The following is a 15134-nucleotide window of genomic DNA, read 5'->3' as shown; positions in this document are numbered from 1 at the left end:
TGTGTCCAGCTCTTCTGTCCCTATCAGGGTAGTCACGGTGTGTCACACCTACTTAACATGTTTGGACATTCCTGCAGTAAGAACAATATTTGACATAATGTTGTATGTTTTTATGTTGACTACAAAGACCTATGAAAAGATTTTTGAATGTACTCTGTAAAGCGTCTTTGTGATAGTTCTCTGTAAAAAGTGTGATACAAATAAAATTTAACTGAATTGAATTGAATAGTGTGATGTATATTTCAGGTTGCTCATACAAACAGAAAAATATGTACAATGCAGTGTATAAGTATTTGGACAGTGACACAGTTTTTGTTGTTTTTGCGCTGTGCTCCAGCAATGAACATGAGGTCAAAGTACTGTCAGCTGTCAGCTTTAATTTGAGGGTATTTGCAGTTGTTACAATGACTTTTGGTATGCAATTAATGTAAGTCCCTTTGGATAAAAGCGTCTGCCAAATGAATGTAATGTAACGTAATGTAAAAACAGGAAATTCCCATTTGTTTCACAAGCACACACACACACGCACACACTTAAAATACCTTACATTTGAAAAAAGCATGGGGGTGGAGACATTTTAAGCGGAGTTACAGGAAAATGAAACTCAAGATTTGTTTCTGTTTCTCCCTCTCTCTCATTACCCAGTCAGACTCAGTTTTAATAAATGTCTTTGCTACAGACTGATTTCAAATTGTAAAACATGAAGAAAAGAACAGTCTACTTTTTAGATAGGCCAGTAAAATATTAGTCCTATGTGACATATTGTAATTTGCTCAAAAAAGGAAACATATTTAGATTCGTTTTATGTAAACCCCCTAGCTATGCTGACCATTTCTATAAACACTGGAAAGCCAAATTATGCAAAAGCATGATTGAAACATGATTTTAGTAACTTCTGAAATCAACCAAGACTTTGGTGTGGTAAAATTGTACTTCGATTTTTATCTCATACCAAATAATGTAAAGTTTCTGAAAAAGTGAATTAAGGTTGAAGACTGAATCTCGGCCACTCTCCATGCTGTCTCCATGAAATTAAGATTAATCCAATGAGAAATATAATTTCAAGTAGATGCAGTAAATGTGCTCTCTGATCATTATTCAATAAATATCTACAAAATAGGTAGACATTTATTAAATAGTTTACTGGTTTTCACAGAATCAACACAAAAGAAACTTGCAGATAAATAAACATACATGACAGGGTGCCTATCTGAGCATAGAAATGAAAAAAAGAATATAAAACTTAAAATATGACTTTACATTGAGGCTTAAACAACTCATTTTTAATAATCTCTTGAATCTTAAAACGGTATTTCTCAGTTCTCCTGAAACTTACAGAGAAGCAAGTCAATAAAATATAAAGACAACCCTCTTCCTTCTTATGGGGGTGTGGTCTCACAGTTAAAAGACAGACTACGGGGAAATTAATTCTGTTTATCTGGGACAAAATAAGATTTAAAAGGTTCTTTCGACAGATCAGCAGAAGCTAACTTGCAGTTTTCTCAAGGTGAGATTTATGCTTAATGGTTTACGCATATTTTATAGGCCAAAATGTAAAGGAACTTTTTTGTATCTGAGAAAAATGATTCATTTTAACACATGGGTTTACACTATAGTATAGGCATGTGTTTTAACTTGCTGAAAATATGTATTTTATTTGAGGGTTTAACACCAGATATAAATAATTTACATGTCTTTTTATCCATTGAAATCTAGTATTGAGCTGTTGCAAGCACTTTGGTGTGGTCTGTTTTGTGCAGTGATGAATTCTGTTTTCTAAAGACAAAGTGATAATGTAATTGAAAATTAAAACAGTTTCCCTGCAACAAACCTATTTAAGCAGTGGAGTATTACAAGAATCAGTCATTTTCACAGAATTTTAGAAAGATCAAGTCAGTAATTTAGTATATATCTATAATATCCTGTTAATAATGGACAAGGTAAATACGTTTATATCGGGGCTTGTACATAAGACTTGTACTCATTCTAGTCGTATTTCAAAAATCCAACTGTAACATGTGGGCAGAAGATGATTTTGAGCCCGCAACGGACCCATGTCTGCAAAGCTACACAGAACCAAAAAATGGCAAGACGTACATCATGTACCACGGCACATCAAAGGAGGCTGCTAAACAAATTATGGCCTGTGGGTTCCATCAGTCCAAAGATGGCATGTTTGGACGGGGTGTTTATGTTAGCCGTGATCTTCAGAAGGCCAGCAGGTACCCCTTGGATCTACCTGAGCATGAACGAGTTGTGCTGAAGCTCAGGGTTGAAGTTGGCAAAGTGAAGAAAATCAATTACCAAGGACACCCCATGCAGAAGACCTGGCACACAGTCCATGGTTATGACACGGCCTGGTGCCCTCCTAAATGTGGGATGGTGAAGAGTGGCCTTGAAGAAGACTGTGTCTGGGACCCTCGACGTATCACAGTTATAAAAGCAATCTATCCAAATATAGGCGCATGCAGTACTATGTCAATTGGCTATGCCCGTTATTGCTAGTGATGAAGACTCACTTTTTTGTATTCAAAATCATGTTTCTCATTTAATCACAGTCATAAAAACTAATATTATGTGAAAATCAACCACCAAATACAGTTTTTAAATGTATATTGTATTTTTTATTAAAATAACACAAATTGAAATGTTGTTGGGTTTTTTTTAAATATCTCAAAATGTACCAAGTTGATTGAACACATGATTACATTTACATAGCATACATTTGTGGGTTGCTTGAGATGTTTACCTCCATAAGACCTAGGGCTCACTGCTCTTTTGAACTATTCAAATTTATTAGTTTAAAAATGTCATCAGAATTGAAATGTATTCATCGATGTGATATGTAATATGATGGGTGGGAATCCCAGTGTTTTTGTTTCACTACATAATGAAAAATAATTACACAATAACCAAAAAAAATTCACATACCAAACAATAAAATGATCTTTATTATGTTCATATGTTTGTGCTGCATTCACTGGCCAACCCTGATTTTTCCTATGATGATTTTGTATTATAATGATCTTTAATACTGGTACCGCTCAGTCAATCTACACAAATGTTTCTCTTAAAGATTTCTCTCAAGGCACAATGGGCCTCATACACCAACCGCTCTTAAGAAGAATTTTCTTCTTAAAACCCACTTACGCAGTTTTCACGAAGATTCGGACATTCACCAATGTTTTCTTATTTGGGTAAGAACAGAATCTTTGCACACTCAAGAGCACACTTACACACATTTGAGTGCTGACATGTTTATGCAAAATAATTGGTTATTGCGTTTTCTTCAATTATACATAATATTATAGGATTTAAATTACAATAATATTTTTATCATTTATTATATTTTTTAATAATTGTTTTCATTATTTTACAAAGCATCAAAGGGTGGTTGCCTCAGCGGGAGTTCATCTGTAAATAAATGATAAAAATCAAACCATTGTAGTGACCTTTTATTTTTGGGGGTTTCAATTATGCAATGTTTGGTCTATAGTGCAAAAGCAAATGTTTAAATTTTGAATACAAACTAAGCACTTAGGTAACATATGGATATGTTGAAGAAGAGAAAGGGTCGTCACTAAGGGGGTGACACCAAAATGGTGGGCAATTCCTTGCGCCCACGCTCAGCAGCATTTTTTTAATTTTTATCTCAGATTTGACATTAAAGAACACGTTGCGAATCTGGCGTAGACTTTTCTTAGGATATTTCTTAAGAATAAATTTAAGAAAAAACTTGAAGATATTGGTGAATGAGGTCCAATGTTCTGCCTGCTTACAACATACTTTCAAATTATAGCATCTTCAAGAGAAAGTATAATAGAATATGCTGAACTATCACTGGGGTGTCACCAGTGCTGAACTATCACTGATGTCTGTTTTAGAATTGGAATCAAACACATATATCACATGTATACCAAGATTCCCATATATCCCTGTTGCATACAATATCCTCTATGTGACTTTGCTGTCAGTAAGGATTGTGAACTGATTTTCAAGATTCCAACAAAATGATACAAATATAATACTTAATCACTCCCCTGTCCTTATACAAAACTAATATGCACAAATTCCAAAAGAAGTCCCTTCAATTCCCTGTCAGTACTCTCAACATGCATTCAGATTTTCCATATTACTTCATACAGACATTAGAACAGTGGTCTCCAACCCTGGTCCTGGAGAGCTACAGGGTCTGCTGGTTTTCATAGTGACTCTGCACTTCATGAATCAATTAGAGCAGTTGATTACACAGTTAACTCAACTCACCTGGTGTCTTGGGTCTCAATTCGGTGCTGATTTTAAGGTGAAAACAAAAACCAGCAGACCCTGTTAGAACATCACAGCCAGAGCCACTCTATTCAAATGGAAGTTTACCACACCTTAGCCAGTAAAGGTTCAGCCATAGGTTTCCATTTTAATAAAAATGAAACTGAAAGTTATGAGGCACCCATGAGGCCACACATCAAGGGCTTTTTCTTGCAATGATTGTACAGTATGATGTAACTAGCACTGCAGTGGAATTTCCTATGTGGAAAGATATAGTGACTTGCTTTTTACAATTTTTCTACTACAGGAGGCTGTGTCCATTGCAGGAGTTTCTGGTGCTTCTGAACATCCATTGAGACTGCATTGTAATTCTCAGAAGATTCATCAAGCTCATCCTCGTAAAGGGATCCTTGTGACCCCAAATAGTATTATTATGTACAAATATCACCTTTGTAGTCAAAAGCAGGAATAAATTTGCCATTTTTGATTGAGGGATGCAGTAGCTGTGCTGAATTATATAATTTGTGAAAAAAAAGTGTTTGGTCTCCTTAAAAAGGAAGCTAAAGCAATTGATTTTTTGATAATATTATGGTGCATAACTGTTTAAGACAGAGGGTTACTTAAACGAATAGTAATTTTGTCAGTTCTTATGATGAAACATTTCTATCCTGATGAATTCTTCCAGGATGACAATGCCCCTGGCTACAGGTCACGAGGGGTCACTGAATGGTTTTATAAGTATGAAAATGATGTGAACCATAGGCTATGCCTTCACAGTCAACAGATCTCAACCCAACTTAACACCTATAGGAGATTTTAGGCCAACGTGTTAGACAGCGTTCTCCACAACCATCAGCAAAACATCAAATGAAGGAATATGTTTTGGAAGAATGGTGTTCCATCCCACCAGTAGTGTTCCAGAGACTTATATATATATATATAATATATATAATATAATATATATATTGTATAATATATGCCAAGGTGCATTGAATCTGTTTGGCAGCTTATGGCATCCAAACTGTCATATTCCTCTTGTTCCCCATGTTTTTTGTATCCCCCCCCCCCCCAATAGAAGCCCATTCATCATCAAACTCCACGTTAGACTCATTGTAAACACACGTCCCTGTTTCTCATGACTGATATTGTCCTTCTAATGAATTTGTCACCCTTCATTTTTCGATTAGTTATTTCATTTTAAATTTCTAACGTTAGAAACAAAGACCTATTTTTATAGCAGAACTCCACATAGTAGTACGGTTTCTGGTTTTTTCTTCTTCTTCGGCATCATTTCGATTGTCACTCTTGCTTCATTTGAACTTCATTCATGTGTCAGAGATGTAACGTTACAGTCTTGTAGTTTAGCTGATGCACCAAGCCCTATACCTCTGTGTTCAAAACAGGTAACGTTAACGTTATCTCAGCGAGACACATGCATAGACTACCACACATGAACACTAGTCGTCAAAACTAGGATTTCCATTAGCTAACGATAACATTATGCTATCCACTGACATTACTACGGTATATAGCGAACACACTTACATTTCCGAGAGTCCCATCCGGTGTGGAATGTCGTTTCCAATTGATCCTTGGCATTCGGAACAAAGTCTCCAAGACTCCGGGGTTGGTGACAGCCGAGAAATCGGAGTGCCCTTTCGCTAGGGTTGCCACCCGTCGGGGATCGTCCCGGATTTCAAAGTAAAATGCTAGGCTACGTCCCATATTGATTCAATATGGGACGCAGTTTGTCCCGTATTTTTGTGCACGTCGTTTCATATATAATACTAGGTCTCCAACGTGCTGAGAATAACATTCAAACCAGTTTTACAAGCGGAGTTGAGAAGTGTAATTTTACTGGTGGTGACTGTGAGCTCCAGACGTGCACTCCCACTGCGCGCTGCTGTGTGGGAGTGCACGTTACGTGTCATCATCGCTGCCTCACTGATTGCCTCGGGAAGTAAGGTGACCAGATTTCTGAAATGAAAACCGGGGACATTTCCAGTTCGGCGGTCAATGTATCATTAAATTATCCAATGTTATTATCTATGAAATAAAAAAGAGGGACAATTCCGGTTTCATGTATTTTGACCATGGTATCTGTTGTACTGTAATAAACTATGGTCTTGAAAAGACGTTTGTGGTGATGTTGTGGATTCACTTGACACTTGCTAGCTTCTGGCCGAGTTTTCCACAGCAGTTTTCTCAAAAACTAGCGCGAGCAAGTAGTTAATAGAAGAAAAAGAGTGATATGAAGCTCCTATAGCGAGCAACCCTCTCTGTTAGCCAAAAGAAGCACAACACGATTGAGACGTCAACTGGTAGGCTCTGCTGCCCGGTCACCCTATCGGGAAGTGAAGTGTCTTGCTGTTTTTTATATTTTCACGATGTCTGCAAGTGCGCACCAGGTGAAAAAAAATATTGCACCCCAAGTCAGCCAGCTCTTCTGTGTATTCTGGCTCAAATCGATAGCGAATAACAATCCCATGATCAAAAACAAAATCTCCTTTTTCGGTTTCGCTAGCTAGTAGTAATACAACACTTCTACGACCAACCTAGTGTTATTGTCTGCAGGTACGCCCACATCAGAAGTCGCGCAATGATATGCATCCTCGAGTTCGACACTAAACTGCCTGGATCTACTTCCTGCATTTGTGAAGAAAAGCAACAAAACAGCATAAAATATTAACAATGAAATAACTCATCAGAAAATGAAGGGCGACAAATTCATTAGAAGGACAATATCAGTCATGAGAAGTAGGAATGTGTGTTTACAATGAGTCTCACGTGGAGTTTGATGTTGAATGGGCTTCTATTGGATGGTGGGGGGGGGGGGGGTGGGTTTGCTCACACGGGAATCAAAAATCTACAGATATCTAAATATTGAAGCAAGCAATAGGGTTCGGCCGATGTCAAAATTTTCAAACCGGTTTGATATTAAGCCAAATACCGGACCGGACCGGTAATACCGAATTTTACCACTAGGCATCGCACGTGACTCAGCCGCTCCCCAGTGGAACATAATGAAAGCCCATGAATGAGAGTGTAGCGGCTTTACCGGTGTCAAGCAAAACTCTGTTTGGTAGTTCTCTTTGGACCGTTGTTAAGCAAAAACCTCTGGTCATTAATTCTATGAAAACAATGATGCTATCAAGAAAAAATAGTTCCTTCTCGTTTTATACCATACAATTAGCACCAATTTTTTAACCAAATTAATCTCCCTAGCACTGTCTTGCTTTTTAAATGGTGCAGTCGCGCAGTGTATACATAACGTCTTTCTAAGACCCTCTGAAACGGGTTTTGAATGCCAGCTAGCTTTAGGTTCGCCGTCACTTGTCACCTAGCCAGTATTAAAATTCTTGGTTTTAGGTCAGAATGGTCTCACGGCATGCTTGTTATCCTGGCTAGCTAGCTAGCTAGCTAACTATTGAATTGTATTCAAAACAGCGGTTACTATAAACGCAATTGTTCACAAACATACGGATGAAAATGCGTAACGCCTATTCTACTGTCCAAATAAGGGACGATTCCAATTTGTAAAGCTAGCAACAGTAACTAGAAATGTGATTCAACGTTGCCATCAATTGTGAAATTGGACATTGAAAATGGGAGGGGATGTAACAACAATTTAAATGTGAAAGTTGCTGTTTAAACTGCTTTAGAATGCTGTATTTTGTTGCACATTGATTTTAGAACTGTTAAAAGGCCAAGTTGTCCCTTTACTGAGAAATAATGCCCACCCTTGGACCAATCAGAATCGAGTATAATGTATAATGAAATTGGATCTCCTTGTTGCCGGCCTTGGCACTAAATTGCGCATTGCCTGTCAATCTTTTTTTTTTTGCACTCAGACACTAGTGGCTCCGTTTATAAACAAACATAATATTATGTTAATCACGTTGTCATATTGTTTATTACTAATGCAATACAAGTTTGATTTAGTGCCGTCGGCACAGGTTGCTGATGTAGGCTACTTTTTAATTTGCCAGTAGGCTACGTCTCATAATGACAAATGCCAGTTAAGTCGGTTTGCATAAAATCAAACCAGTTTAAGCTCGTACACCCGACTGGACCGGCAAAACCGGAAATCGACCCAACCCTAGCAAGCAACCTAAAAACCGTCTGGGATGCACACAAAACTCTGGGTAGGTGTGAAAATGAGCCCAGAAGTGTTATAAAGTGCAATTCCCCTTTAAATTACGAGGCTTTGTCTCTAGATATTTACAGCACATTCTTCTTAACAGTTAATATGCTAATGTAATGAATGAGTCTACGTTGCTTGGATAATCTTGATGGTCAAGATATCAGTCTTTACTGATATGGAAACTGTATGTTTACACAAGGAAAATGGAACAATTTAGAAAATGGAACAAAATGGCACATTTTATCTATTTTGTATTTTTCTATTTGAAACTTATATATAGTAACTTCATACTACTGGCAAGCTGTATAGCCTAGTTTGGGTTGTAACGTTATAAACTAATCTGTAATGAAACGTTTGTTATATTTCATGTCAATATATTCAAATGTATTGTTCATTGGTTCATATATTTTAATTTATTACCCAATTTATGTCATTATATTTCTCAATATACTGTTTGCTAAAACTATCAAAAACTAAATTACAAATCACTAAAATTACAAAGCTATCGCCACCAGGCTGGTATGGACTGGCCATTGGGACTACGGGGAGAAATCTCAGTGCGCCACTATATCTGTCAGCCCATAAAAAAGATAACGTTAGAGCATGTGTGTGCGTGTATGTGTGAGAGACAGAGATGCGATGTGAGTAGTCCACACTGCATAGTGTATCAATCAACTGGGATGCTCATAGAAGCTGTAACATAATTCACTAAGTCAAAATAAGCACCCAAGTGTTCCCAATACACATCACAGTGAACAGACTTACTTCTTAGCATACCTGCCATCCCAATCTATCTCGCCAAGTTACGCCTTGGCAGGTGACATGCACCATACCTATACAGCACTGGGAGATTGGCACTCTTCAAGGTTTCACACAGAAATAGCCACAATGACCACAGACTTTCAGCCCTTTAAAAATATTAACATCTGTACCTGCTGACCTCAAAATAAGGATTTATTCACAGGAAGTATATTCATTTTCTAAAAGTAAGGCCAGGTATATTGATTTTCATAAAGTGATGGAGATAAAGCACCTTGTGGTGAATGTAACCGTTTGTCCTCTTAGCGCTCATTCAGGTGCTGCCTACCTTGTGGCCCGGGAAGTCAGGTGTACCCTCGCATCCTTGCCTGCGGTCTCTGATTTGGTGTGTCTGCTTTGGTGTAATCTACCCATTTGATTTTCAGTGACTTTGCATGAATGTCATCTTCTCACCATTTGGTGTGGATATCTCTTCTCTCTCTGTTCATTTCACTCTCTCCCCCTCAGATGCCTGTAGTTGGAGGCGGGGCTTGGCGGCAGGTAGTCGTGTGACTCTCCGGAGCGCAGGCAGCGCTGTATTTTCAAACCCATCATTTTAATTAGTATAATAAATATTTTTAACATTGACATTATGTGCAACTTGTAAAAGATCATTTTTGCATTTTCATAAATCATGCCTCAATTGGTATTCTTGAACCAGTGTTTTGGGTATTACAGCTACACTCTCTAAATAAGTTTCTATTTGATCAAAATGGAATTCCCCTCTACTTCAGGTTGAGTTCCTGTCAAGACCTATTTTGCTAGTGGTGCTAGGTCAGGTCAGGTCACCACATACTCTACTGTTAAAACATTTTTAACTAGGCCATTGTAGCTACCCTACATTTTGAAATTAATGTAGCTTACAGATCCTCTAGCAACATACAATTAGTAGATTTGTCAAACACACAATACCCCATTAAAAACACTTCCATTTAAAATATGACAAACACTTTAATTTGTCATTCATGGTAAAGGAAAAATGACTGAATGTTGTTTTTTTTTTCAACTAGAATGTATGTGTTTGCATGTACAGTGGGCTCCAGAATTATTGGCACCCTTAATAAAAATGAAGAAAAAAGGCTGCATATGACAAATGACACAGATAATAATCTATATGTTACGTTCAAACATATGGGAAAGCTATATACTTTTATTTCAATACATTTATTCTCATGCTTCAATGTTTTTTTATGAAGTAATGTAATTTTTTCTGAAAAACATAGGTGCCATAATTATTGGCACTCCTAACAATTATTGTAAGTAAAATCAAACAAAATGAAATTGGCAATACAATTTTACTTAATTTAGTTCATCTCAGTCTAAAGAAACTATATTGTGTCATTCCATCACTTCCAGTTTCACTAGAGAATAAAAATGAGGTAACAAGCATACAAAATCCCTTTGTCATTCATCAGCATGGGAAAAGCCAAATAACTGTCAATTCAGAAGAGACCGATGGTAATTTACTGTCACAAGTCTGGTAATGGGTACAAAAAAAGATATAAGTGGTTAAACATACCACTTAGCACTGTAAGGGCAATAATAAAATGGTGTAAAACATATGGAATGGTTGCAAATTTGCCAGGAAGAGGAAGCAAGTGCATAGTGTCTCCACGAACAGTGAGGAAGATGGTGAGGGAGGCCATTAATAACCCAAGGATCACTGTTCAAGAATTGCAGAGATTGGTTTGTTTCTTGCGGTCAACAAGTCTAAAAAAAAAACATAAAATGGCACCTCCATACCAATTAACTCTTTGGAAGGGTGGCACGAAGACAGCCCTTACTGAGCACAATAAACAAAACCAAGAATCTGGAGCTTGCCAGTTCTCATTGGAATTATGACTGGAAGAGAGTGCTATTGTCAGATGAGACCAAAATTGAACGTTTTGGCCATACACACCATCGACATATTTGGCGGCAAAAGAGGAATGCCTACAGTAGAAGCACCTCATACGTACTGTCAAATATGGAGGTGGGTCATTGATATTTTGGAGATGTTTTGCTAGCAGTGGTCCCAGGGCACTGTTTTAGATCAATGGCACAATGAATTCAACAAAGTACCAGGAAATTCTGGCAGATAATTTTGTTGTCTCTGCTAAGAAGCGAGGACTTGGTCATAGGTAGATTGTTCATCAGGACAATGACTTACATTACATTACATTACAGGCATTTGGCAGACGCTCTTATCCAGAGCGACGTACAACAAAGTGTATAACCATAACCAGGAACAAGTATGACGAAACCCCTAGAGAGAAGTACCGGTCCAAGTACAGGGAACAACCGCATAGTTCAACTTGGACCCTGATGGTTAAACTGATTAACACTAACAACGAGAACGGCAACAACGCAATCTATGGAAAAATAAAAATAAATAAAAATACAAGTAGTCGTTAAGACAGTTGATGCGCCTAAGTCACCTATGAAACAGCTGCCTAGTTACAACCCTAAGTTTAGTCATTTACAGGGGGGAATAACTCGCTGATTACAGAGGTTAACAGTTTGTGATAGTGCAATAATCGCAATCTATCAATTCTAAGAATCAAAGTGAAGCCCAACAACCTAAAAACAAAGAAACCCAACGCAACCTAAAAACAAAGACCAGTTTCCACACAGGGAAAAGTTTAAAATCTAACGCGGTATGTAATTAGTAAATGAACGCAGATACTTATCCACTCTAGCAGGACGGATTTCGGCAGTTCTACGCACCTGGATGAATTATACACTTACTACCTAAACTGCGAGTTAGCAGGACTAATAAAGCGTCGCTCCGAGTGTACCTAATTAGCAACTGAAAACCTGAGTCGAATAACTCGCTGATTACAGAGGTTAACAGTTTGTGATAGTGCAATAATCGCAATCTATCAATTCTAAGAATCAAAGTGAAGCCCAACAACCTAAAAACAAAGAAACCCAACGCAACCTAAAAACAAAGAAACCTAACACAACCTAAAAACAAAGACCAGTTTCCACACAGGGAAAAGTTTAAAATCTAACGCGGTATGTAATTAGTAAATGAACGCAGATACTTATCCACTCTAGCAGGACGGATTTCGGCAGTTCTACGCACCTGGACGAATTATACACTTACTTCAAGCATATATCAAAATCTAAACAGAAATGCTTAAGTGAAATCAACATCCATGTTTTCCAATGGCCATCTCAGTCTCCAGACTTAAATTCCATCAAAAACCTGTGGTCTGAACTGACGAGGGGGGGTCCATAAGCGCAAACCCAAAGATATCAATGATTCTGAAAAGTTCTACATGGAGCAATGGTCAAAAATCCCTCCAATTGTGTTCTCTAACCTTATCACAAATTATAGGAAAAGACACATGGCTGTCATCTTTGCCAGGGGTGTTTTCACAAAGTTTTAAACCAGGGGTGCGAATAATGGAACCTGTTTTTGGGGGAAATATTTTTTTTATTTAAAAAATGTAAGACTTTGGTTGATTCCAATGCATCATTAATCAAGCACACTAGTTTACACATGTTGGAAAATAAAGCTTATGTCAATAACTGTATTATTTTTTAGTTTAGCATTTTTTGTGCATATGTATCAAGGGTGCCAATAATTCTGGAGCCCACTGTATTTATGTGTATTCATGTCTTTCTCTTAGCCTACATTTGTATGCATTACTATTATCACATACTCATTACAAACAGTAAAAAAAAATCACAATTTAGCCAAACTTGTTACCGGGGCCATCCGGTCTTAAGCCCAAACCTGTAAAACCACAGGTTTATGCTTCAATTAGCTAGATAATTACTAGCCTATAAGCCACACAATCACTCACACACCAACAGCAGAAATGAACGCAAGGTTCTTGTTGATGATGGGCTATTATTGTAAAAAGAAAATTTAGAAGGCATTGTGTTTTTAGAGGGTGACAAGATCCTTTAAGGCACATGGGATTTGGGGCCATTAATAGTTGTGCACATTGGCAACTCTGAGCGAAGTGAGCCGTAACGGTGACAGACACTGTATTGAGTTGAGCTCTGCTTCCTCATACCGGTACATTTTTATATGTTGTCGGCAATTCTGAAAATATAATAAACTTGAATTGTTCATTTGTTTCATACATGAAATGTGGTGTAAAATGGTCCACATTTGTGGTCAAGAATAAAAGCGAAATAAAACCAAAAAACAGGATACATGATTACACAATATATATATATATATATATATGCTTGTACAATGAGGAAATTAAAACAAGGCAGAGACAAAATTTTAAGAAACATAATCATTAAAGCCAAAGAAAATAAAAGTACACTAAAGCCAGTGCAATGGTGAACACTATTAATAATGGTGTTGATGCAGATAACATGTGCAAGAGGGTTTCACATTGGTAATATTTAGCCTACATAATCATTAATAAATAAATATTTTCATAGTGTTTCCAAATGTCTTGTGAGGTTAACCACTAACTTGAACATTACCTAGTTGAAAATGTAGAATTTCTATAAGGAGGTTCACAATATATTTATCTTTGACCTGCTGCCAGCTGCTTTTGTAGCTGTTGTCTCATGCACTGAAAAATAATGTTTCAGAAACAATAATGTTTCAAAATTAACTTAATGTTTCAGCGTGGTAACATCAAAAAGCAAGTGAATGAAAGTCTTGTTAGTTAGGCACAGGCCTATTTCAATGATCTGCCAGGCTTCCTCTCATTTTGGCTGCTCTGGCCATGTTTGATTCGCAAGTTATGGTTGCTTTCTCTTGATGAGTTCCTGATCCTTAGAGGTGAAAAAAGATCACAAATATGACAAAGGTCAGCGCCACCTCCCTTTATGTCTGTATAAGGAGTATGATCCTGTTTTTGGAGTGCAATTAATTCCCCTCTTTATAGGGTGCGCACAGTTATCCAAGATGATTCAATCCTGGACTAACTAATCAAATCATAATTAACTATTTGACTAATTATTTAGGCGATGTATGTGGAACAGGGCCCAGTTTGTCTCCACCATGTGACCTGCAGGAATTTAAACTTCTATTTCCATCTTATCCTCCAGGGGTCACCATAGACATTACATTACATTACATTACAGGCATTTAGCAGACGCTCTTATCCAGAGCGACTTACACAACTTTTTTACCTAGCACTTTACATTGTATCCATTTATACAGCTGGATATATACTGAAGCAATGCATATGTGAATGTGATATTCTTCAGGCAATCACCTTGACAGTGGCAAAAATGCCCTTTTGTCTATTGATTTGGCAAAAAATTACTAAAGTGTAAAATTGTAATTATATATGAAATATTTGAGATCTACTGTAGCTAAGTGAATGTGTTATTTAATGCAGTGATGAGAATATGTGACATCTAATCCATTAATGTGAATACATGATATCTAATTACAAGCGCAGTTCCTTACCCACTGTGCCACACTCCGTCCCAGTACACTCCAACAGTACAGTCAAGCCACTAATCATGTAATAGAGATTCTAATTGAGGCATTTATAAAAACAATCAGTCGATCTAATATGGGGAGAGTCAGGAAGCAAAGTGAACATGGATGGAAGTATAAAATGCTACAAAAAGTATGTCTTTGAGCCAGTGGTCCTTACTTAGCAATTGATCAATTAAAGCAGTTCAGTACAGGTCACCTGGTTAACTCATGCCACCTCATGTTTCTTGGATCTGAACTAGTTGCTGAAGGACAAAACAAAAGCCAATAGACTCTTGGCTCTGCAGGACCGGGATTGAGAATCACTGCAGTAAAGAAAAATGCATCCATATAAAGCAGTGGTGTGCAATCTTATCTGAAAAAGGCCGTTGTGGCTGCTGATTTTTGTTTAAGCCCAGCAATAAGACACCTCATTCGACTTTCAGTCTTGCTTGAAGACCATGATTAATTCATTTTTTATTTAACTTTTTGTGCAAGTTAAATGTTATATAACTGTTGCTAGTAAACATCCCTGTC

General features: G+C 37.3%; 1 protein-coding gene across 1 annotated transcript in view; it reads left to right on the top strand.

Annotated features, from left to right (window-relative positions):
• Positions 1 to 1166: 1166 nt before the first annotated feature.
• The window catches only part of slc8a2a (solute carrier family 8 member 2a), a 91694-nt gene continuing 77726 nt past the window's right edge, over positions 1167 to 15134 (top strand). Inside the window, exon 1 of the mRNA XM_035433074.1 lies at positions 1167 to 1507. The gene's annotated coding sequence lies outside the window, so the exon portion shown is untranslated. The remainder of the gene's footprint in view (positions 1508 to 15134) is intronic.

Source organism: Anguilla anguilla, chromosome 9 (assembly GCF_013347855.1).
Source record: "Anguilla anguilla isolate fAngAng1 chromosome 9, fAngAng1.pri, whole genome shotgun sequence".
NCBI lineage: Eukaryota > Metazoa > Chordata > Actinopteri > Anguilliformes > Anguillidae > Anguilla > Anguilla anguilla.
Note: the sequence above shows the minus strand (reverse complement) of the source record. Positions and strands in the feature narration are given on the sequence as shown.